Source organism: Hemitrygon akajei, unplaced genomic scaffold (genome assembly GCF_048418815.1).
Source record: "Hemitrygon akajei unplaced genomic scaffold, sHemAka1.3 Scf000060, whole genome shotgun sequence".
In the NCBI taxonomy this organism is placed as follows: domain Eukaryota; kingdom Metazoa; phylum Chordata; class Chondrichthyes; order Myliobatiformes; family Dasyatidae; genus Hemitrygon; species Hemitrygon akajei.
In genome coordinates this window covers 4,700,635-4,726,425 of record NW_027331946.1, presented here as the reverse complement: position 1 = coordinate 4,726,425, position 25,791 = coordinate 4,700,635, and the positions used below count along the sequence as shown (strand labels likewise).

Sequence of the window (25,791 nt, the reverse complement as noted above, 5' to 3'; positions counted from 1 at the left end):
AAAGAAAGAAGATGGAAAGTTTGAAACAAAGGACTTAGTGGCCAAAGGTCACTGTTTGGACTCTCCTATGCCCACAAGGGTGGGTTAATTATTGATCCATTGTATACTGAATGTGTGATTGTCACTTTGTTTGATCCACTGGAGTGGATCTGTTGGTTTGGGAATATCCTGTGAGGACCACTTGTGCTAACCCTTGCCTGGGTGTGGTAATCACTTGAAGAAGTACCCCTGTGACCAATCACTGTTGGTGATGATTCGTATAATCCATCTGGGGATTTTGTTGGAGTATCTCATGGCTACCACTTTTGTTAACCCTTAGGTGGATTCGGGTGTGTTATGTGGTAAACACTTGTGAGAAGGGATATTCTGTGGAAATCACTGTCGGTAATACTTTGTGTGTTGGATCTGGATTGGGAGTACCCTGCGGAATAAACCTGTGTGTTAACCCTTGCCTGGGTGGTAGTTCCTTCTGCAGACAGTACTCCTGTGATAAGCTACTTTTGGAGATAATTCGTATGTGGATTTAGAACGATAGATAAGACCTACGGCGACTGTTATCCCATTTTATCACCATGGAATTTGTGGAATTCAACATAATTGCCTTCTTTCGACATTCACCTTGGATTACAAATATCTCTCTTGTCATTTATTCCATGTCTGAACTGAACTTTCATACTTCACCATCTCAAGACTTTGAGCTTGGTATTCCCTGAGCTCAGTGGTTTGGGAGTTATATTTACACATATGTGGTATATATATATGGTTCATTTAAACCGTTACGAGTGCGTAACAGTAGTGTTTGTGTTTATGTCTTTGAGAGGGCTCACCCCAGCATCCAGTTACGATCTTTCTGTCTCTGTCACACTTATGTCAAACGGGTAGAACTAGGGGCCCTGACAGACACAGTGTTTTGACAGATGTATCTCAGGCCCCCACCAAACGGAACTTCCTACACTGAGAAACATGCATCGTGGCCATACTTGCAGGTGCCCAGCAGCGGAGAGGAATAACTGAGACTGAGCGATCTTTGATGATAGTTTTTCTCTCCTATGGAGTAGCCGGGAATTCACGAGAGATAATCAATTTGGCTACAAGCACTTGAGGAGCTGGCCACAATACTGCAGAGGCCCTGGCAGAAACACAGGCCCAAGTAACAGAAATATCCACTGAAATGATTGCAATCTGGCAAACAGTCCTATAGAATCTTACGGCTTTAGATTTTATCCTAGCTAAGAAGGGGGAACCTGTGCTATTATTGACACAGAATGCTGCACCTATATCCTTGATGAGTCTAATAACATTACATTCCTCTCCAAGCACATTGCCTAGGAGATTGACAGCATCAAGAAATTAGGGCAGGATTTACACAGGTTCACTGAAGGGTCAAAATGGTGATCTTCGAAGGCCTGTTTGGTAATATGTGAGGCATAATATTGCATTATGGCCTAATAGTTGTACATATCATTGTTATAGTTACTGTTCTATGCCATTTTTACCCACTGAGAAGTCAAAACTGTACTCGGTTGCTTTCTCTGTAAAAAAATTACTGTTTTGTTGCTCATGTAACAATCAAAAAGCAGGGAATGATGAAGTATGGTTTAACACTTCGTTAAAAAATAGCAGCCTGTTTTTCTGAAAGAAACTGCTGATGATCAGTAGATGTACTAAGCCATGCTGAGCCATATTTCTTCTTGAGGGTAGCTAGCTAGGGTTTCAGGACGCTCATCGCCTTGTGTGTTCATGTGCAGAGATAGGACAGCTTCAGTCTGTTCTGTGTGTATAAGCCATTTTATATTTGTGCGCAAATTGTGTATTGTGTAATTATTTTGTAATTTGTCTTTAGGGGCTCCAGCCTGTCATGTAGTAAATAACTTTGGTTCCAGCCTGTCTTGTGTGGGGAGTATCTGGACGGATATATCTGTGGTGAAGGGGAATTGTTAGTCAGTGGATTGGGCGGGAACAGTCATTGACTGTTCCTGTTTGAGCGACTAACTGAGTAAGCCCCAGATACTTGGAATAAAGAGTTTGTACTTATACAGTCTATGAGAGACTCTCTCCAGATTCGACTTCCACAAAATGGGAGTGGTTTTAAAGGGCTGGGCTGCTGGAAGCACATTACCAGACCTGGAGTGATTGCAACTGGGTCTGACAGAGGCACAACTGGTTCTTCAGGGCACATTCAGTCTCGCTCCAGCTGTTTCCTACCTTCCCTTGTACAGGTATGTAATGTCTAAAGGACCAGTGTTTGAGTAAATGAGACTCACCAAACTTTCTCCTGACTGAATCACTGGAATCTCCGAGTCAGATGGGTTCTCTCCAGTTGATGCTCTCAGTCCTCGGGCTGGTTCACTTGTTGTTGTTCCCTCATCTTCAGTTGTGGTTTGCTTCCAATAAATCTCTCACTGCAGGTCTAACTTTAACATGAAAGATAATGAAGCACATTAACAATAAAAAGCAGAACCAAACATTTCTGCTTAATGTTACTAAGAACAAAACTCACTGAAATTTAAACGTTGAAGGCAGATATAATGATCTCAGTGAACAATCTTTTATTGTCCCTCACATGACACAAAAGAATATGGGATAAGAAGGAGCCATCATTCAGTCATGGTAAGACATAAGGAACAGAATTAGGTGATTTGATCCATCTGATCTGCTCCACCATTTAAACATGGCTGGTTTTTATTCCAACACCATATTCCTGCCTTCCTCCTGTAACCTTGAAGCTATTTAGCAATCTAGAATATATTAATCTCTGTCATAAATATACCCAAATCGCAGCATCAACCAACCTCTGTGGCAACAAATTCCACACTTCGGACACCTAATGCAAAAAAAATCTCAACGGAATTTTAACGGGAAGCATCTTTATTCTGAGACTGTGCTGTCAGATCACAGACTCTCTGTCTAATAGAAACATCCTCTCCATGTCCACTGTATCCAGGCTTTTCAACATTTGGTAGGTTTACTTAACCATACATCCCCCCACCACCCCCACCGTCCCTCTGAACTCCATTGAGCACAGGTCCAGAGCCATCAAATGCTCCTCATATATGACGCCGATCACTCCTGAGATTATTCATGTGTACCTCGTTAGCAACATCTGTACTGAAAACATTTCCAGCAATAACAGACAAACTGGTTCCAGGATAATTGACAGGGAAATGTTGTGCTTTCTTTACTGTTCTACTATCACAGATCGAATCATTTCAATTTCCAGGTTAAATGTAATAAAAAGAAAGTGGAATTACCAGAAATGCTCAGCAGGTAAGGAACAGCTGCGGGGAGGGGAACAAACTTTACAATTCAGGTTAATGACGTTTCGTCAGAATGACTTCAAACATTTATTTTTTAGTGCAGATCTCCAGCAACTTGAGATTCTGCCTGATTTCCACCGAGTGACAGACTGGTGACAGTGAGGGGTGGGGGAATTTCGAAACACAGTTTGAACGCCAGACTCACGGGTCTATTCCTACTGTTGTAAACATGGAAAAGCCGGTCCGGAGACGTCAGAACACACCACAGCTACTGAATTAATGATACATACTACTGTATAAAAGATTCGAAAATGACAGAGTTAGAAGAAACAACAAGAACTTTGCCATATATAATTTGACCCTCACCAAATTTTTATCAACACCCCATAGGAAGTTTCCCATCCGGACACTTCACGCTTTGCATGGTAACTGCTCCGCCCGTGACTGCGAGGAACTGCACAGTCCTTTGGATACAGATCGGCACATTACAGAAACCATCTTACCCCCGAGACTTCACAGTCCCTCGGTAAAGCAGGCTGTGAAATCAAAGATCTCCACAACCTGGGACGTTCTCCTTTCTCACCCACCCCAGTCCGGGAGAAGACAACAGCCATAAAGCTCCAGGACAAATGCGAGGAGCCTCAGGAAGCGAGCCGAATTGGTAATGTTAATCTGACTAAGTGGCCAAAAACACACCACGTGATCTTGCGTCACAGAGCGGAGGGCGGGGTGAATCTGCGATACACAGCCTCACGTGACCTGCTGGCGGGACTTCCATTTCAATTCTGAGGAAATAGACACCCTGTACTCCTGGTTTGGATCGTTCAATGCAGATTAAGTGAAGGGGACACATTTCTGACGAGCCCAGATAACTGGAAAATAAATGAGTAACTGGCCCTCAGTTCGGGACTCACGGCCAACATCGGATCTTCCCGCTCGGGATCGGTCTCAATACTCACCGATGGGAAAGTGATATCTTCGCTCAGCAGACAGGGATGCTGACCGTGGAGACGAAAAGCCTTCCCCGATCACACAGCCGACCCACTTCAGCAATGAGCGGAGAGGAAAACACCGTCCACCCGGAGAAGCTGGGCATGCGCGAAGCGATCGCTTCAGTGTCCGGAGGGCGGGGCCTCGGAAACAGATGCACAGATGCTGCCCATCTACGGTTAAATGGGAGGGGCAATGGAATCACGTGACGGCTTTGGTCTCCCACCCCCCCCCCCAGACTGAGAACCAGCTACCCACTACTCTGTGGACAGAAATAAACTTGCCGCTCACATCTCCTCTCACCTTAAATGTATTAGTCATTTCAACCCCCAGGAAAAATATATCGTCTGTCCACTCTATCTATTCCTCTCGTTATCTTACAAACGTCCATCCAGTCTCGCCCCAGCCTGCGCCGCTCTGGAGAAAACAACACAAGTTTGTCCAGCCTCTCGTTATAGCTCATGCCCTCTAATCCAGGCAGTGTCCTGGTAAACCTCTTCTGCGCCCTCTCCGATATCCTGATATCCTTCCGAGGATGGGGGCGACCAGAACAGTATGAAACACCCCAGATGTGGTCTAACTAGTTTTATAAAATTGTTGTTACGAAGTGTGACGTTTTAGAAACGAACCAGCAGCAATAGAGTTCACACTGGAGTCTGGTTTTGATGTAAAAGCCATTCTCTTTAGTAGTATCGACTTATAATATAGTAACAACGAAATAAAGGAAAGTTACAAGTGTTAAGTGTATATATGTGTAAATATAATTCCCAGACTATCGAACGTGAGGGAACAAAGCTCAGAGTCTTGAGATGGTAAAGTAGGAAAGTTCAGTAATCCACGGAATAAATGATGGGAAAGAGATATTTGTAATCCAGGGTGAAACGTAGAGAAAAGGCCGTTACTTCAAAATAACCGTCGACGAAGTTCTTATCCGTTGAATCCGTCCACATACGAGTTCTCAGCGAAAGTGACCTGTCACAGGAATACCGTCTTCCAGGGGTTGCCACACAACGTACCCAGGCAAGGGTTAACACAAGATATTCCAAAACCCACTCCTATGGATTATACGAAGTGACAGCCACACACATTCGTTGTGGTTCCGTGCACCGATGATCAACCCACTCCTGTGGGCAGAGGAGAGTTCCAAGCCTCAGCTGCGACTAACTGAAGCTATCATCTTTTCCAGTCTCTCTCTCTCTTTAGATTGGTCGACTGCCTGTCTGCAGATCGCTCTCTCTCTCTCTTATGGTTCAGTCCACAGTCAGCGCTGTCAGCCTGTGACTGACGTCATAGCCCCGCTTCCTCACGCCGGCGCTCTTAAAGAAACAGTCACAGTACGACCGCAGGCTCGTAACAGCCGCAACATAACTTCCCGACTTTTGAACTCAATGCTTCAACTAATAAAGACAACCATGCCATTTGCCTTCTTAACCACCCGATCAATCTGTGCAGTCTCTTTCAGGGAGCGATGAACTTGGAGTCTAAGATCCCTCTGATCATCGACACTGTTCAGGGTTTTGCATTTAACAGTGTACTGTCTCATACATTCGACCTACCGAGCTGCCAAGATAATCATCACTAATCAAATCTCACTGAGATTTCTCAGGTCCTGTTGAATTTATTGCCAAGTGCACAAGTACGGGAAGGTACAGGTACAGAGAAACACTGACTTGTGGCAGCATCACAGGCAAGTACACTCAGATAACACACGGAACACAAATTATACGATTCTCTGTCAGTAACAATCTATAAACATGTTTTATGTCATTAACAGTATCTAAAATACATTGTGTCATGATCAATATTATAATGTGCATTTTGTGTCAATAACAGACTTGGAAATGATGATTTTGGTCCCTGTCTCCATTCCTCCTGTAATCCACAACCAGCTCCTGTGTTTTTGTCACAATGAGGGAGAGGTTGTTTTCTTGACACCACTGTGTAGGGGTGATGACTTCTTCTCTGTCGGCTGCCTCGTTATTATTTGAGATTAGGACAGTCAGTGTAGTGTCGTCAGCAAATTTACTTAACAGATTGGAACTGTGGGTGGCGACACAAGTCATGGGTGCTTCGAGAGTAAAGGCGGGGGCCAAGGAGACAACCCTGTGAGGTATGTGTGCTGAGGGTCAGAAAGACAGAGGTGAGGGAGCCTCTTACCACCTGCCGGCTATATGACAGGAAGTCCAGGATCCAGCTGCACAAGGCAGGGTGAAGGCCGAGGTCTCTGAGCTTCTTGTCGATACTTCACTCCTTCGTATGGCTACTGCTCTGCCCATGACTGCAAGGAACTGCAGAGAACTTTGGAGAGAAGAGAACATCAGAGAAACAAGCCTCCCCTTCATGGACTCTCCCTACACTTCCCCTGCCTCGGAAAAGCAGGCCATGTACTCAAAGATCCTCATAACCTGGACATTCTTGCTGCAAACCCGCTCCCCCATCGGGGAAGAGATACAAAAGCCTTAAAGCGCGAACCACCCGGCTCAAGGACGGTTTCCTGTCTGTGGTTATAAGTAAAATGAATGATAAAATGGACTCGGCCTCACAATGTAACTCGACGTGACCCTGCACCATATGTCTAGTGATTGTTTTGCCAGTTTCATTTTTCATTTTTAGAATTTTTTTATTGATACATAATCTTCTACAGCTATAAAATGATACAAAGCGTCAATAGATTAATATGTATTCAATTAATAAAGCTAAAAAAATGATCGTAAAATATAAAAATGGAAAATATATATATATAGAAAAATAAGGGGAAAAAGTACCCCATCTACCTCGGAAAAAACCCAGTAACCACAAAAAAGGGGAAAAATCCATTAGGAATGAACCCTCCGGAGCAATACGTTTGACCATCATCTAAATTTTTAAAAAAAGAATCATCAACCGTCATTTCATATTTATAGAAAAATAAAATTGGACGGAAACCATACAGCATATTTCAAATTAAATGATAATATTTGGCAAAAGAACCCCATCTTCTCCCAAAATCGAATCGAGTATCAAAAGTTCTACTTCTATTTTTTCCAAACTAAGACATAACATTCCTTGAGAAAACCATTCAATTAATGTAGGGGAAGAAATATCTTTCCATTTTAATAAAATAGTCCTTCTTGTCAGTAGTGTAACAAATGCAATTACATGTTGATCTGAAGATGAAATACCCTGAATATGATGTGGAGCTATTCCAAATAGAACAGTCAATCTATTAGTTTGTAAATTAATTTTCAGAGCTTTAGAACTTGTAGAAAATAAAGATTACCAAAGCGATTTTAATGAAGTACATGACAAGAACATATGTGACAAAGTAGCTACTTCAGTTTTACATCTATCACAGCATTTGTCTATGCTAGGAAATATTTTAGATAGTCTCCCCTTTGTTAAATAATAACGGTGAACAGTTTTAAATTGAATTAAACAATGGTCGGCACATACAGAAGAAGAATTTACGTTTTTCAAAACTCGAAGCCAATCTTCATTAACAAAGGTCATATTAAGTTCTCTGTCACAATCTTGTTTAATCTTTAGTGATGGGTTCTCGTTTTGTAACAAAAACAAATGATAAATGCTGCCAATGGAACCTTTCACGAAGGGATTCAATTTCAAAATGGTATCGAAAAAAATCAGATTCTTGTAAATATGGAAACAGGTAAATATCGTAAAAAATGTCTAACCTGAACATATTGCAAAAAAATGTGTATGAGCGAGAGAAAATTTGTTAATTAACTCTTCAAAGATCATAATGGACCATCACAAAATAAATCTGTAAAAGAATGGATCCCTTTATTTTCCATAGGAGAAAAATTGGGTCAGTTGTTGAAGGTTTAAATGAGAAGTTTCGATGTAAAAAACTAGTCATCTTAAATTGTTTAAAATTAAAAAAAAACGAAACTGAACCCAAATCCGTAGGGATTGTTTAATAACCGGGTAAAGATTTAAATTTGGAATTTTAGAGAGCTGTAAACGTAATGGAGCTCCAAAAATTGAAGTTAAATAAAATTGTTCAACAGATTTTAATTCCAAATCAACCCATAATGATTTTTGGTTCTTATCAAGCCAATATAACCAAAAACATAATTATCTAATATTCACAGCCCAATAATACAGGCTTAAATTCGGAAGTGCAAGTCCCCATCGTTTTGTAGATTTTTGTAAATGATAGCTATTAATTCTTGGTCTCTTATTGTTCCAAATAAAGGAAGAAATAAGAGAGTCAATTTGATTGAAATTTTTTTAGTTAAAAAGATAGGTATATTTTGGAAAATATATAAAAATCTAAGTAAGATCATTTTCACAGCATGAATCCGACCTATTAAAAAAAAGTAAGTGGATTCCAACTAGAAAATTGTGATTCATGGAACTACGTTGGCTTTATAGAGATCTTTATATTTTTTTAGTAATTATAATACCTAAATATCTAAATGTATTAACAATTCTAAAAGGAATATCATTATATATACTAACAGGGACATTTAATGGAAACAATTCACTTCTTTCAGGTTGTTTATATCCAGAAAATTTAGCGAAATCTTTAAGTGTTTCCAAAAGATTAGGAATTGATTCCTCAAAATTTGAAATAAAAACCAAAAGATCATCTGCATAAAGAGAAATCTTATGTATGGTTCTATTCATAGAGATACCAAGAATACTTTTAGCTTCACGTAGTGTTATAGCTAAAGGTTCCGATACAAGATTAAATAATAAAGGGCTTAATGGACATTCCCGTCTAGTGCCACGAGAAAGTGAGGAAAAAAAGAAGACCGGCAGTTATTGGTAATGACAAGCTCAAGGACGGCTTCCTGTCTGTGTCTATAAGCCAAATGAATGATAAAATGCTCTCGGCCTCACAATGTAACTCGACGTGACCCTGCACCATATGTCTATCTGCACTGCACTTTCTCTGCAGCCATAATGCTTTGTTACAGTTATTGTTCTGTCGTATATCAGCTCACTGTACTGTTGTAAAGTAGTAATCTGTGTGGATGGTACATCAGACAAGATTTTCACTGTAGCTCAGAACATGATGAGAATAAACAAATTCACCACTTTAATTGTGTGGAAAAATTAGACAGACTGAGCTTCTGTTCTGGAACCTCAGAAGGAAACTTAACTGTTGTCATTTCTGTGGAATACAAATATATGGAAAATGCTTCAATCTCACATTACGGTCTGCGGTAACTGGGATCAGGTGACCGGTGGTGGGTCTCCCATATCAATATCAGAATCAGGTTTAATACCACCGGCATATGTCATGAAATTCGTTGTCCCTGCGGCAGCAGTAGAACCTAATTCATAAAAATAGATTTTAACAATTGTGATTTAAAATAAGAATATGAATAAGAATAAAATAAGAATAGTACAAAATGAAAAAAAAGATGTAATAAACTATTTTAATTGTGTGGAACTATTTGACTGACCGGGTTGTTGCTTTGGAAATTTTGCAGTGAAGTTTAACTGAACTGTAGACATTTATGAGAAGTGCAGATAAATACAAAAGGTTAAATTCTCACATAAATGGGTCAGACACCCAGAAACATCGGCTGCACTTCAGCAGGTAAAAACAGTGGAATGAAACATGCTGAAAATATTGCAGAAAAAAACATATTGTCCACCACAACGAGAGGACGTGACAGATCCGGATCTCACTGACTTGTCTGAACGGGGAAAGATGAAGCTACAAGTACACGTAAAGTGACCCGCAGATGCTGCAGATCTGCGGAAAAATGTGAACAGGAAACGGGATCAGGTGACGGTGGAGGGTCTCCCACACCCAGACGGAGAACCAGCTACCCACCACTCTGTGGAAAGAAGCAAATTTGCCGCTCACATCTCCTCTCACCTTAAATGTATTAGACATTTCAACCCCCGGGAAAAATATATCGTCTGTCCACTCTATCTATTCCTCTCGTAATCTGATAAACGACCATCCAGTCTCACCCCAGCCTGCGCCGCTCTGGAGAAAACAACACAAGTTTGTCCAGCCTCTCGTTATAGCTCATGCCCTCTAATCCAGGCAGTGTCCTGGTAAACCTCTTCTGCGCCCTCTCCAAAGCCCCGACATCCTTCCGAGAATGGGGGCGACCAGAACTGTATGAAACACTCCAGATGTGGTCTAACTAGTTTTATAAAACTGTGTTACGAACTGTAGCGTTTTAGAAACGAAACAGCAGCAATATAGTTCACAGTGGAGTCTGACTTTGATGTTAAAACTACTCTCTTTATTAGTATCTACTTATGATGTAGTAAGTTAATGAAATAAAGGAAAGTTAACAGTGTTATGAGTATATATGTGTAAATATAATTCCCAGACTATCGAGCCTGAGGGAACAAAACTTAGAGTCTTGAGATGGTAAAGTAGGAAAGTTCAGAAATCCACGGAATAAATGATGGGAGAGAGATATTTGTAATCCAGGGTGAAACGTAGAGAAAAGGCCGTTACTTCAAAATAACCGTCGACGAAGTTCTTATCCGTTGAATCTGTCCACAGACGAGTTATCAGCGAAAGTGACCTGTCACAGGAATACCGTCTTCCCGGGGTTACCACACAACATACCCAGGCAAGGGTTAACACAATATATTCCAAAACCCACTCCTATGGATTATGCGAAGTGACAGCCACACACATTCGTTGTGGCTCCGTGTACCGATGATCAACCCACTCTTGTGGGCATAGGAGAGTTCCAAGCCTCAGCTGCGACTAACTGAAGCGATCAGCTTTTCCAGTCTCTCTCTCTTTCTTTAGACTGGCCGGCTGCCTGTCTGCAGATCGCTCTCTCTCTTATGGTTCAGTCCACAGTCAGCGCTGTTAGCCTGTGACTGACGTCATAGTCCCGCCTCCTCACGCCGGCGCTCTTAAGGAAACAGTCACAGTACGACCGCAGGCTCGTAACAGCTGCAACACAATTTCCCGACTTTTGAACTCAATGCTTCAACTAATAAAGACAACCATGCCCTTTGCCCTCTTAACCACCCGATCAATCTGTGCAGTCTCTTTCAGGGAGCGATGAACTTGGAGTCTAAGATCCCTCTGATCATCAACACTGTTCAGGGTTTTGCATTTAACAGTGTACTGTCTCATACATTCGACCTACCGAGCTGCCAAGATGATCATCACTAATCAAATCTCACTGAGATTTCTCAGATCCTGTTGAATTTATTGCCAAGTGCATGAGTAGGGGAAGGTACAGGTACAGAGAAACACTGACTTGTGGCAGCATCACAGGCAAGTACATTCAGATAACACACGGAACACAAATTGTACGATCTTTAAATATGCTTTATGTCATTAACGGTATGAAAAAATACATTTTGTCATGATCAATATAAAAATGTGCATTTTGTTTCAATAACAGACTTGGAAATGTTGAATTTGGTCCCTGTCTCCATTCCTCCTGTAATCCACAACCAGCTCCTTTGTTTTTGTCACAATGAGGGAGAGGTTGTTTTCTTGACACCACTGTGTCGGGGTGATGACTTCTTCTCTATACGCTGCCTCGTTATTATTTGGGATCCGGCGGATCAATGTAGTGCCGTCAGCAAATTTAATTAGCAGATTTGCACCCGCCAGTGCTCCCCACAGTGCACTATGTACTGATTGCAAAGCTACGAAATTGCATGTGAATGGCCTCCCCTCCCCCAACTCCACTCTTTCTGCCTCACCAGCAGACTGGGGCATCTCACATCTCGCTGCCTCCGCCAGGACATTAAACTATGAACAACTGTGGTCAGGGACTGATCTCTGGGGTACTCCAAACGCTACCTCCTTCCAGTCTGAAAACGATCCACTCATCCAGACACATACTACCGGCAGTTTATCGATCTCCAACGAAAAAGCCTAATCACCTACTCCCGATGTTCAATACCATTGCTGACTCTGAGTTTACCACCGTCAAATGCCGGGAGGGACATAATAATCAGAAAGTCTCTAGTCACAGCCGTGTAAATAAATTGTGATCTCAGTAGGTATGTGGCGCATGCTCAGAATGCGAAGGAGACAGTCAAACTGAGCCAAGTCACAGACTGATGAAGGGGAGGAGTGATCCATTTTGACACAGAGAGGGAAGCAGAGAGTTTGATATTGTGCATGATACCAGAACTGTGGCCAGTTAAAAGATGAAGCTTTGTTCCTTCAAAATGTTTTGAGTTGTGACAGTGTTTTTATCAGAAGGCACCATGAAGACTCAAATTATTTCAGTTGAATTGTTGTCCTTCACACACTGACGTGCTTTGCAAAATTTTAGCAGTGTAGCAATGTCAAAGGATTTGTGTATGGGAATCACAAACACAACAACACGTTAGTTCCGCTGTATCTGTCAGTTCACCAGCGCTTGAATGCCACCGATCCTTGAATGTGGAGGCGGAGATGCTGGAGAAGACAGCGCCCCACTCGCTACAAGGAGTGATCCATTTGTCCATGTCCGTGATCTGATTGGATACACCGCCATGACGTTCAGAGCACTGTGACGTCATTCACTGGCTCTCATTTTGGAAGGGATTCAGTCGGCCATCGCAGATACACCAACAGCTTCGCTCTGGGAAGCGGCCGTTCACCTGCTCCGTGTGTGCGAAGAAACTCATTCAGTTAACCCACCTTGTGATGCTCCGGTGAGTTCACAATAAATAGAGGCCACATTTCTGTCCGGAGTGAGCAAAGAGATTTACTCAATCATCCCAGCTGCTGCAACACCAGCAACTTCACATCAGGGAGGAAGTTCAAATCAGCTCCGTGTTAAATGTTTAACCATCACGGTGACTGAAGGCAGCTGCAGGTTCATGAGGGACTGTTACTGTCAGATTCTGCAGTTCTTGCGGCTGCTCATCGCACCCAGGACTGAACCCTGGTCACTGAGCATTGGAGGAGTCTGTTCTGCTGATGTTAGCCTTAAACTAGACTGGTGTTTAATATTGTGGATCTGTGAAAGATAAATCAGTTCTGTATCAGGTCCTGTGTCTCAGGTACTTACTGTCTCTACCACACTCACAATGTACACTAGAAAGGCTTCTCGGCCCAACTGGCTCCTGTAGTCTGTTCCATATCAGTATATCAAAATCTACCCCTGCCGTTCCTCTCTCACTCTCCCTGAGATGACAGGTTGCAACTAGTCACCACTCCGTGGGATAGGAGATTTCTCTTGAATTTCATAGAATCATCGAAATCTACAACATATTACCGATGCTTTGGCCCACAATGTTGTACCGACCATGTAACTTACTCTAGAAACTGCTTAGAATTACTCTACCGCATAGCCACCTATTTTCCTAAGCTCCATGTACCTATCTAAGAGTCTCTTAAAAGACCCTATTGTATCCGCCTCTACCACCGTCGCTGGCAGTGCGTTCCACACACACACCACTCTTTGCTTAAAAATCTTAGCTCTGACATCTCCTCTGTACCTACTTCCAAGCAGCTTAAACCTATTCCCCCTGGTGTCAGCAGTTTCAGCCCTGGGGAAAAGCCTCAGTCTACCCACACGACCAATGCCTCTCATCATCTTATACACCTGCATGAATTCCCTGCATGATTTTCTCCGGGCTGAATAAGACGATGAGCTCACTGTGGTTGTGACGTTCTTCAGGGCTCCGGACGAAGAAGTTTAAACTCCTTCTTCCCTGCTCTTTTCAACGTTTTAGGTCATTTTCACCAATTTTAAAGGACTGTGCCTCGGACAGCTGGGTTGTTGCAATTGTTACGTGCCAGCAGCAACAGATCACTAATGGAGTCTGGTTTCGATGTTAGAACCACTCTCTAATAAATATAATTTATCTAAAACCCATTTTTTTAGATATTTGCAAGTTAGAAATTTTCTATATAATGTATTAAAGTCTTTTTCGAAAGAATGTCCATTGGACATTACAGAAAGAATTTTAACTCTTAATCCTTGTCAAAAGGGTTTAGTAGCTATCATTTATAATATGATTATGAATGTACAGCCAGATATATCAGAAAAAAATTAAGAAGGAATGGCAGGAAGAATTGCATTGCCCTATATCTACTGAGCAATGGGAAAAAATTTTATCATTGGTAAACTCATCCTCTATTTGTGCTAAACATGCTCTAATACAATTTAAGGTTGTACATAGAGCTCACATGTCCAAGGATAAACTTGCTCGATTTTATTCTTATGTTAATCCAACCTGTGATGGATGTCATTCTGATGTTGCTTCATTGACCCATATGTTTTGGTCTTGTCCTTGTTTACAAAACTATTGGAAAGATATTTTCAATATAATTTCAAGAGTTTTAAATATTAATCTCCAACCACATCCTTTTACCGCAATTTTTGGTCTACCAATGATAGATAATAAGCGTCTATCCGCTTCATCCCAACGAATGATTGCATTTGTTACACTAATGGCTAGAAGATCTATTTTACTGAACTGGAAATAAATTAATCCTCCAACTGTATTTCAGTGGTTCTCTCAAACCATTTCCTGTTTGAGTTTAGAAAAAAATAGAAGTGTGGTTTTTAACTCTTCAGTTAAATTTGAGGAAACTTGGAGACCATTTATTCAACATTTTCATAGGAATTAAATGGTCTGATCCTGAACCTTATTGTTACTATCCTGAATTGTATAGATGGAGGTTCGGAGTCATTGGCACTTCTGTATGTATTTAACATTATACAATTGCCCATGTTGGTTAGTTTTTTTTTTCTTTTAGTTGTTTTTTTTTTAATTCTTATGTTTTTTTTTGGGGGGGGGGTTCTTTTTCTTTTTATTTTCTTTTTGAATCCTTTACATTAATACTATGAGTTTGGGAGACTTTATATATTGATTAATACATATCTGATTGTTAATGAATCTATTAATTGTGTACTCTCAAATGTTTTGTACTTATATTTTACTTATGTTTTTTCTTAAAAATTAATAAAAAGATTTAAAAAGAAAGAAAGAACCACTCTCTTAATTAGTATCTGCTACAAATATAAAAGATTAAACAAAATAAACAGAAGTTAAGAGTGTTATGCGTATATACAGCTCCCGAACTATCAAGCTTGGGAAACAATGCTTAAAGTCTTCAGATGGTAAAGTGGAAAAGTTCAGTAATCCACGGAATAAGTGAGTGAGAGGAGAGATTTGTAAATCCACACGAACTTGTGGAGAGAAGGCAATTACGAAGAATTCCACACACATTCCACGCTGGGTAAACGAAATAACAGTCGCCGAAGATCTTATCCGTCGATTCGTTCCGAAATCCACTTAGAAATATCACCAGGTGACAGTGGCAGGAATATCGTCTTAAAGTGGTTATCACAGAACACCCCGATTCCAGGTAAGGGCCAACGAAAGTGATACCACAGGATACTCCAACAAATCCATGCATATGGATTATACGAAGTGACACTCAAACATCTGTTGTGCACTGCGTGCCGATGATCAACCCAATCTTTTGGGCATAGCAGTGACAAGCTGAAGTCTCTGTCACTCTCTATCTCTCTTCCTCTCCCTCTCCCTCCCCTCCCTCTCTCCCCCCGTCTCTGCTGCAGCGCGTGTGTGACGTCACAGCCCCGCCTCACTCAGGCACTTAAAGCGACACTCACAGTAAACGAATCTGCGATCTCGCAACACAATGCACCTCTAAAGTCTGACAACAGGCTAGCGAGTGAAACTTCGGTGGTGCAGAATCAGAAACCAAAGTGTTACCAGCCTGAGTCAGGCTTTGGGGCTCCAGAGAGAGAATGGGTCTAGAGTTTAGGAGGAGGAAGAGGAAGAGGAAACAGACCAGCAGGATATGGCTACAAAAGGAGGATCAGAAGAATTTGGAAACTGGTTGACCCAAAAAAAAGATGGTTAGGTTCTGCAAAATACTGGTGGAAATCAAAAGATCAGGCAACAATTGTTGAGAGGAATAAAGAAACAACTTTTAGACCGAGCTTCTTCAGCATACCTAGACTGTGTACTCCGCTGCTTAGTTGCTGCCTGAACTGCAGAGCTCCTCCAGCATTTTGTATGTGAGCGTCTCTGTATGTCCAGCAACTGCAGAATCTCCTGTTTTATATCTGCATTTTACTTTGGCATTAGATACACGTTGATATTGAGTACATTGTTTACGTGAGCCGCTTTCTGCGTTAAAAGAGCTGCAGGTTTTTGCTATATACCCGAAAAAGAATGAGATATGGACATTGAACCGGTGCTTCAAGAAATGTTTAATGGCACCGTTATGACCCATAAGGCCCTGCGGTAATAATTTTTGTCAGGCGCTGAAGCACTGATGAACTGCGCAGGCGTCAGGCTGATGACGTCCCCGAGTATCACGCATGCGTGCAGAACACAGAAGGCTTTGAAAATGTCGGTTGCAGGTAAGAGCGATTCTCTGTGTTTTTATCTTAAACTCCGACTTCGGGACGATTCCTGTGAATTTCTGACACCGTGGCCAGCAATCCCGGGACAGTCCTGCTCTCTTCCCTCTCTCTCAGCCCCACTATCTGTACACGGACCCTGGGGAGCTTCCGGCTGATGAGGGAACGGGAACCGATGGATCTCTCAGACAGAGCTGAGCTCCAGCTATCTAAATGCAAGGATTAGGAACTCGGAGAAAGGGAACAAAACCCATCTGTGGACACTTTCTGGAGGTCCAAGATACGTATGTTCCACGACCGCTGGACTAAGTGTGTAAATGTAGGAGGGGACTATGTTGAAAAATAGATGTGTTAGATTTTCTAAAATTGACTCCTTCTACCTTAGGCCACAAACTTATCTATCACCCCTTTTATATAGGGAAAAGCAGTATAACATTAGATGATCATCACCATAAGATGAAAGTTTAAATCTTAGCCTTTGTTTTAAATTAGCACTTAGTCTTTCCTGTGATTAGAAAATAGGAATCTTGGCTAAATTACCAGACATAAAGTATGGTGTGGTACAGTGCTAGCGTTGTAGATTAGTAAGGATTCTACTTTGGGTTGGACTTCCAGATCACACTTACTGGATATCCACAGGACAGTATTGTTGAAGACTAAGACAGTACTTTCAAATAGAATTGGAAAGGAAATGAGAGCTTTTACCACCTGGTCATTTGCCACCTCTTCTTGTGATTCTGCTCCTAAATGTGAAGACATGGAGAAGTGAGATTAAAATTATGCCATTGAACTGGTTGTATGAATGGACCACACCTATTAGTCCTCATTTGCTTTATTCAGAGCCTTGTCAATAGCATGAATAACTGAATAAACATTTCATTAGAATGGGGTGGATTAAACTGAATATATAGGATCTTTAAATTATACCCCTGCCCACTTATTATTTTCGCTGGAAAAGAGATGTTGAAATTCTAAGTAATCCTGACTAAAGTGTAATCTGGTTTTAAAAAAAGCTCAGGGTCAAATAAGTGTGAGACATTTGTAGAGCATTTTATAGGAAGGGACATTAAAGACATTCATCATTCATGCTGATTTTTCCTCCCAGCACTGCCGCAAATACACAAACCACCCCACCTCCCTTCAGATCTACTCCGGGCTGTGCCTGATGAACCAGCCAAGATTAGCAGTTCACCATCTGTGGGAAAAATTGAGTCCAAATACCTAATAAGTTTGGGATGTGTATATTCATCTCCCAATTTATGATGTAGGAGCATTGATATTATGCTGCTTTGTATGTAAAATATACAATCCTCTTTGTTCAAATCTTTATTAGCTAGTGAACTTCAGGGAGTTAAGCAATTTAATTTTAAACAATAGCATGAATTGATAAATGTTACCAATTTTAAATAGCAAAAAGTTTATAGTATATTTTTTCCTGGGAAAAAGGCTTTGGGTCCGAAGTTTGAATAGTGTTATGATGTGACTGCATTTTTCGAAAGAAAAGAACAAAAATTGTAGTTATCCAAATGTAGAAAGGTTAATCCTACATTAAATGTGAATTGTGATTAAGAGATCCAAGATAATGTGTATTTAATAAAATAATTTAAATCAAATTATTGCTTTAAATCTACATTATACATTCAAGAATGCATTTTAGGTAGCTCAACACCTCATGCAGGTCAGTCAGGTATCTCTGCTCCCTTTAAACTTGCACGTTTCTGTTTCCCAGATGCTTTTGAAACTTACTTTGACCTTATTTTCTGAGCTTCTTTTAAACTTGCAGGTTATGTGGAACACATCATTCTATAATGTGATGTCTAAAAACAGTGATTTGGAAGTGAGGTATGATGTATTAATATGAGAACATCTAATAATACAGAAAATCTGCTCGTCCGACACCCAAGACCCAATCATGGCAGGTTCACTAAATTTTACTGTGGTTAGTCACAGGTTTGGAGGGCTGTCGCCTGAAAGTAATGATCATTAATCACCATCAATGTTACATAGTTCACACTAAAAATAAAAGCACAAGGGAGAAATCGGCCTCTGCAGCAGCTTTTTTTTAGAGTGCTCAGTGGTTCATTTGAAATCAGGTCCAGAATTTACCTGCACTTCTGATGGGAAATCTGTTGGATGTGTTTCTGACAAACATACACCCAAAAAATGTTATGGATCACGGATTATGCACCGTGGATTGAACGCCAGCACTTTTGAACGGTGTGCTTCAGCCTATTCTGTTTCAATCTTTATGAAATGTGAAATAATCTGAAAGGTCTAGAACTTGATAGAGGGCTAAAAGATTATGAGAGGCATAGACGGGGTGGATAGTCAGTACCTGTTTCCCAGGGCACCAATAGCAAACACCAGAGGGCATATGTATAAAATTAAGGGAGGGAAGTTTAGAGGAGACATCAGGGGTAAGTTTTTTTTACACAGAGGGTTGTGAGTGCCTGGAATGACTTGCCAGGGGTGGTGGTGGAGGCTAAAACATTAGGGGTATTTAACAGCCTCTTGGACAGGCACATGGATGAAAGAAAAATGGAGCGTTATGGGGCAGTGTGGGTTTAGTACTTTTTTTTAAGGTTTACATGGGTCGGCACAACATGGAGGGCTGAAGGGCCTGTACTGTGCTGTAGTGTTCTATTCTATGGCTCTAAAATCTTTTACATTACCAGTTGAGAAAATTATCTTTGTTCTACCTCCAATCACAAAGAGGAAATCTGCAGATGCTGGAAATCCAAGCAACACTCACAAATTGCTGGAGGACCTAGGCCTCATATGGAGCCAGTGATCATTAATGGAGAATGTGTGGAGCGGGTTAAGACCTACAAGTATCTGGGAGTGCAGTTAGACGAGAAGCTAGACTGGACTGCCAACACAGATGCCTTGTGCAGGAAGGCACAGAGTCGACTGTACTTCCTTAGAAGGTTGGCGTCATTCAATGTTTGTAGTGAGATGCTGAAGATGTTCTATAGGTCAGTTGTGGAGAGCGCCCTCTTCTTTGTGGTGGCGTGTTGGGGACGCAGCATTAAGAAGAGGGACGCCTCACGTCTTAATAAGCTGGTAAGGAAGGCGGGCTCTGTCGTGGGCAAAGTACTGGAGAGTTTAACATCGGTAGCAGAGTGAAGGGCGCTGAGTAGGCTACGCTCAATCATGGAAAACCCTGAACATCCTCTGCATAGCACCATCCAGAGACAGAGAAGCAGTTTCAGTGACAGGTTGCTATTGATGCAATGCTCCTCAGACAGGATGAAGAGATCATTACTCCCCAATGCCATTCGGCTTTACAATTCAACCGCCAGGGGTAGGATATGTTAAAGTGCCGGGGTTAGGACTGAGCTGAAGTTACCATTCAATGTATTTAAATAGTTAAGTATTGTATGTAATTAGCTTTGCTACAATAAGTCTATGGGACATTGGAAAAAATGTTGAATTTCACCATGGGGATGAATAAAGTATCTATCTATCTATCTATCTATCTATCTAGCATTAGTACTCTTTTCCATAGATGCTGCCTGGCCTGCTGAGTTCCTCCAGCATTTTGTGTGTGTTGCTTGTTCTACCTCCTCTCGGTCTGCACTTTTCTACCGGTGAGAACATGCTTCCACCAATTCTGTCTGGCTACATAATGATATCAAACACCTTTGCCCTGGCCAACAAGTAGCTTTCACATTACAAATGTGCCAGACTCCAGTGAGACAGACTACTGCCCTTCCCTTCATATACATTGGCATTACCATCACTGAGTTCACCACCGTCAGTCATTGGGGGAGGGTTCAGAGGGAATAATTATGATAGATAGATAGATACTTTATTCATCCCCATGGGGAAATTCAACATTTTTTTTTCCCAATGTCCCATACACTTGTTGTAGCAAAACTAATTACATACAATACTTAACTCAGTAAAAAAATATGATATGCATCTAAATCACCATCTCAAAAAGCATTAATAATAGCTTTTAAAAAGTTCTTAAGTCCTGGCGGTAGAATTGTAAAGCCTAATGGCATTGGGGAGTATTGACCTCTTCATCCTGTCTGAGGAGCATTGCATCGATAGTAACCTGTCACTGGAACTGCTTCTTTGTCTCTGGATGGTGCTATGTAGAGGATGTTCAGAGTTATCCATAATTGACCGTAGCCTACTCAGCGCCCTTCGCTCAGCTACCGATGTTAAACTCTCCAGTACTTTGCCCACGACAGAGCCCGCCTTCCTTACCAGCTTATTAAGATGTGAGGCGTCCCTCTTCTTAATGCTTCCTCCCCAACACGCCACCACAAAGAAGAGGGCGCTCTCCACAACTGACCTATAGAACATCTTCAGCATCTCACTACAGACATTGAATGACGCCAACCTTCTTAGGAAGTACATTCGACTCTGTGCCTTCCTGCACAAGGCATCTGTGTTGGCAGTCCAGTCAAGCTTCTCGTCTAACTGTACTCCCAGATACTTGTAGGTCTTAACCTGCTCCACACATTCTCCATTAATGATCACTGGCTCCATATGAGGCCTAGATCTCCTAAAGTCCACCACCATCTCCTTGGTCTTGGTGATATTGAGACGCAGGTAGTTTGAGTTGCACCATATCACAAAGTCCTGTATCAGTTTCCTATACTCCTCCTCCTGTCCATTCCTGACACACACCCACTATGGCCGTGTCATCAGCGAACTTCTGCACATGGCAGGACTCCGAGTTATATTGGAAGTCAGATGTGTACAGGGTGAACAGGACCGGAGAGAGTACGGTTCCCTGCGGCGCTCCTGTGCTGCTGACCACCGTGTCAGACCTACAGTCTCCCAACCGCACATACTGAGGTCTATCTGTCAAGTAGTCCACTATCCAATCCACCATGTGAGCGTCTACTCCCATCTCCGTTAGTTTGTGCCTTAAGATCTTGGGCTGGATGGTGTTAAAGGCACTAGAGAAGTCAAGGAATGTAATCCTCACAGCACCACTGACCCATCTAGGTGAGAGAGTGATTTGTGCAGCAAATACGTGATAGCATCCTCAACTCCCACCTTCTCCTTATACGCAAACTGAAGAGTATCCCGGGCGTGCCTGGTTTGTGGCCTCAGATGTATTGTGGTGATGCAAGAGTTGCTGGAGAATTTTCAAGTGGGAAGAAGTGGAGTGATATTTGGAAATCTGAAATTTAAAGCATCATTTAGGAAGAAGATCACAAATAGGTGGTTTGCCAAAGCTGTGGCGAGTAAATCCTTCATTAACCTGTTACATAGGTTGTATGAGAATGCAGATGAACTCAATCAAGCCCAGAGGAGATTAACGTTCTTACTGACAGTGATTTGCTCGCTGTTGAAATGAATACCTCTCTTTATAAAATTCAGTTTGCACATGTTGTCACTGGGTAAAAATTGTACAGCACAAGATTTTTGCACACACCGGTCATTACAAATTAGAGGGGACATTGGTGGGAAGGTGGGGAGACCTCCAGTGTTCCTGATGCCCTCACGTAGAAGGTGTATATCCAGCTGTACTTTAAGGAGTTGGAGCTGGAAATGGATGAATTCCGCATCATCCAAGTGTCAGAGGGTGTGATAGGTATGACGTGCAGAGAGGTGAGTTACACCCAAGGTGCAGGACACAGGAAACTGGGTGAGAGTCAGGAAGGAGAATGAAGTTAAATAGCCAGCGCAGAGTACTCTTGTTGCCATCTCATACAACAACAGGTGGACGACTTTAGAAACTGTTGGGGGGGATTACCTGGCAGAGGAAAGTCAAAGGGGGTGATAGGGGATTTGTTAGTTAGGGGAACAGAACTAGAAGGGGACTAATATCCTAGTGGCAAGGTTTGCCTGTGCTCCCCTGTGGGGTGGGTGGTTAAACTAAAGTTGCAGGGAGGATTGGAGCCAGAGTGACAGAACAGATATGGACAGAGTGAATTGAATTGAATTGACTTTATTACATACATCCTTCATATACACGAGTTGTAGAAATCTTTATGTTACGTCTCTGTCTAAATGTGCAATGTGAACTTTATTATAGTTTATAATAAATAGTATGTACAACAGGACAGTCAGGATAAATAAAAGTACAATTGTATCAGCATAAATTAATCTATCAGAGGGCCTGGTGGAAGAAGCTGTCCCTGGGCCTGTTGGTCTGGGCTTTCAGGCTGTGGTACCGTTTCCCAGATGGTAGCAGCTGGAACAGTTTGTGGTTGGGGTGACTCTGGTCCCCAATGATCCTTTTTACACAGTGGCCCTTTTTACACACCTGTTTTTGTCAATGTCCTGAATAGTGAGAAGTTCACATCTACATATGTGCTGGGCTGTCCACACCACTCTCTGCAGAGTCCTGCGATTGACGGAAGTACAGCACCCATACCAGACAGTGATGCAGCCAGTCAGGATGCTCTCAATTGTGCCCCTGTAGAAAGTTGTTAGTATTTGGGGCCCCATCCCAAACTTCCTGAACCGCCTGCGGTGAAAGTGGTGCTGTTGTGCCTTTTTCACCACACCGCCAGTATGTACAGACCAGGTGAGATCCTCGGTGTTGTGTATGCCAGGGAACTTGAAGCTGTTCACCCTCTCAACCCCAGATCCTGGGTCAGCCTGTCTCCATTTCTCCTGTAGTCTGCAGCCAGCTCCTTTGTTTCAGTGACATTGAGGGCAAGGTTGTTTTTTTGACACCAAACAGATGTCGTTCAGACCTCAGGGCATGAAATTATGATATTGTAGCCATTACTTGGACTTGCTTGCGCCCAACAGTCTGAGGGATTTCAAGGAACAAATCTGTAGAGAGATTGCGGACTATGCCAAGAAACAAAGGTTGATAAAGTGAGTGATTTTAACTTTCCATTTATTGACTGGACTCCTAGGCTGTAAAAGGACTAGATGGGGTAGAGCTTATCAAATCTACCTTAATCAGTACGTAAAATTCCCGATGTAGAAGTGTGCAATAAGCTATTGGGAAGTGATCTAGGGCTAGTGACAGAAATTTGTGTATGGGAACACTTTGTATCTACTGATCATGAGATTCCAAGTAAATACAGAAAAACAGAGGCCTGGACCTCTCTTGAGATTCTAAATTGGAGAAAGGCCAATTTTTATGATATTTGCAAGGATTTGACAAGCATTAATTGGGACAGGAAGTTTTTTAGCAAAGGAGTATTGGTAAGTGGGAGTTCTTCAGAAGTGAAATTTTAAGGGTGTAGAGTTTGTACGTGCCTGACAAAATAAACTTTGAATGGTAACTAGTGCAGGGAATCTTGGTTTTCAAGAGATATTGAGGCCCTGGATATCTCGTTCCTCTAAATGCCTGAGACTGTTGGGTGCAACCAAAACTCATTAATGACAACCATTTCATAATTCCACTCCTGAACTCATCTGACTTTCCTTTAGTTGTCTTCTGTTGGATTCTAAAAGCTTCCGAATGGTCTTTTGCTCTTTTGTTTGCCCTCTCCTCGGCTTTTATGTTGGTTTTGGATTCTCATTTAACCCACGGTTGTGCCCTGCTGCCTTTCCAATGCTTCCACGTCTTTGGGATGTATCGATCACTCAGCTCTCGAATTGCTCCCAGAAACTCCAGCCATTGCTGCTCTGTTGTCACTCCTACCTTTTCCCTTCCAAACAAGTTTGGCCAGCTTCTCTGTCACAGAAACATGGAGAAGTTCAGTGGAGAAACAGGGTATTTGGCCCATTTAGTCAATGCCCCAAAAACATTTAAGCTCTCTAAAGCAACTACCTGCACCGGGATCATCACCCTCCATACCCCTACCATCCAGGTACCTGTCAAACGTCTCTTAATGGTGAAATCGAGCTCATATTCACCACTAGTGCTGACATCTCATTCTACACTCTCACGACCATTTCAGCAAAGAACTTTTCCAAATGTTCCCATTAAATTTTCACCTTCCCCACATACCCATGACCTCTGGTTGTCATCCCACCCAACCTCAGTGGAAAAAGCTGCTTGCATTTACCCTATCTATACCCTCATAATTTTGTTTACTTCCAACAAATCCTCAAAGCAATGTATAATTTCCTTGTTTATGTTTAGAGCCTTTTTTAGGTGTATAAGATGATGAGGGGTATTGAGTGTGTGGATAGCCAGAGGATTTTTTCCCAGCGTTAAAATGGCTAACAGGAGGGGGCATAGTTTTAAGGTGCTTGGAAATATATGCCGAGGGGATGTCAGGGGTAGGTTTTTTACACAGAGAGTGTTGGATGTGTCGAATGCACTGCCAGCAGCGGTTGTCGAGGCGGATACAACAGGGACTTTTAACGCTCTCTTAGATAGTTACATGGAGCTCAGAAAAATAGAGGGCTATGCGCTAGGGAAACTCCAGGCAGTTTCTAGAGTAAGTTACATAGTCAGCACAGCACTGTGGGCCAAAGGGTCTGTATCTGGTATCTGGGATACAAGTATCTGGGAGTACAGTTAGATGAGAAGCTAGACTGGACTGCCAACATAGATGCCTTGTGCAGGAAGGCACAGAGTCGACTACTTCCTTAGAAGGTTGGCGTCATTCAATGTCTGCAGTGAGATGCTGAAGATGTTCTATAGGTCAGTTGTGGAGAGCGCCCTCTTCTTTGTGGTGGCGTGTTGGGGAGGAAGCATTAAGAAGAGGGACGCCTCACGTCTTAATAAGCTGGTAAGGAAGGCGGGCTCTGTCGTGGGCAAAGTACTGGAAAGTTTAACATCGGTAGCTGAGCGAAGGGCGCTGAGTAGGCTACGGTCAATTATGGAAAACCCTGAACATCCTCTACATAGCACCATCCAGAGACAGAGAAGCAGTTTCAGCGACAGGTTACTATCGATGCAATGCTCCTCAGACAGGATGAAGAGGTCATTACTCCCCAATGCCATTAGGCTTTACAATTCAACCGCCAGGACTTAAGAACTTTTTTTTAAGCTATTATTAATGCTTTTTGAGATAGTGATTTAGATGCATATCATATTTTTACTGAGTTAAGTATTGTATGTAATTAGTTTTTGCTACAACAAGTGTATGGGACATTGGAAAAAAGGTTGAATTTCCCCATGGGGATGAATAAAGTATCTATCTATCTATCCATCTATCTAATGTGCTATAGATTTCTATGATTTTATGAAATTCAAGGGAAATCTCCAAACCCACGGAGTGGCAACTAGTAGTGAATAGTGGGAAAGTTACTGGAACGTATGTGCAGGAACCGGAAATATAAGTATTTGGATCGATGTGGACTGATTAAAGATAGACAGCATGGCTTTGTGCATGGTAGGTCATGTCTAACCAATCTTATAG

The 25,791-nt window shown here is 42.0% G+C and overlaps 2 protein-coding genes across 7 annotated transcripts in view; one reads left to right on the top strand and one right to left on the bottom strand.

Moving 5' to 3' along the window:
* Positions 1–2,380, bottom strand: part of LOC140721721 (uncharacterized) — a 49,449-nt gene extending 47,069 nt beyond the window's left edge. For 5 of the 6 annotated variants that reach the window (XR_012097441.1, XR_012097442.1, XR_012097443.1 and 2 more), the window contains exon 1: positions 2,265–2,373. The gene's annotated coding sequence lies outside the window, so the exon portion shown is untranslated. Of the gene's footprint in view, positions 1–2,264 lie in introns of all 6 variants that reach the window. The other variant, XM_073036506.1, reaches the window with a different exon arrangement.
* Positions 1–25,791, top strand: part of LOC140721733 (NACHT, LRR and PYD domains-containing protein 3-like) — a 943,069-nt gene that overhangs the window by 765,765 nt on the left and 151,513 nt on the right. The gene's annotated exons all lie outside the window — the stretch shown is intronic.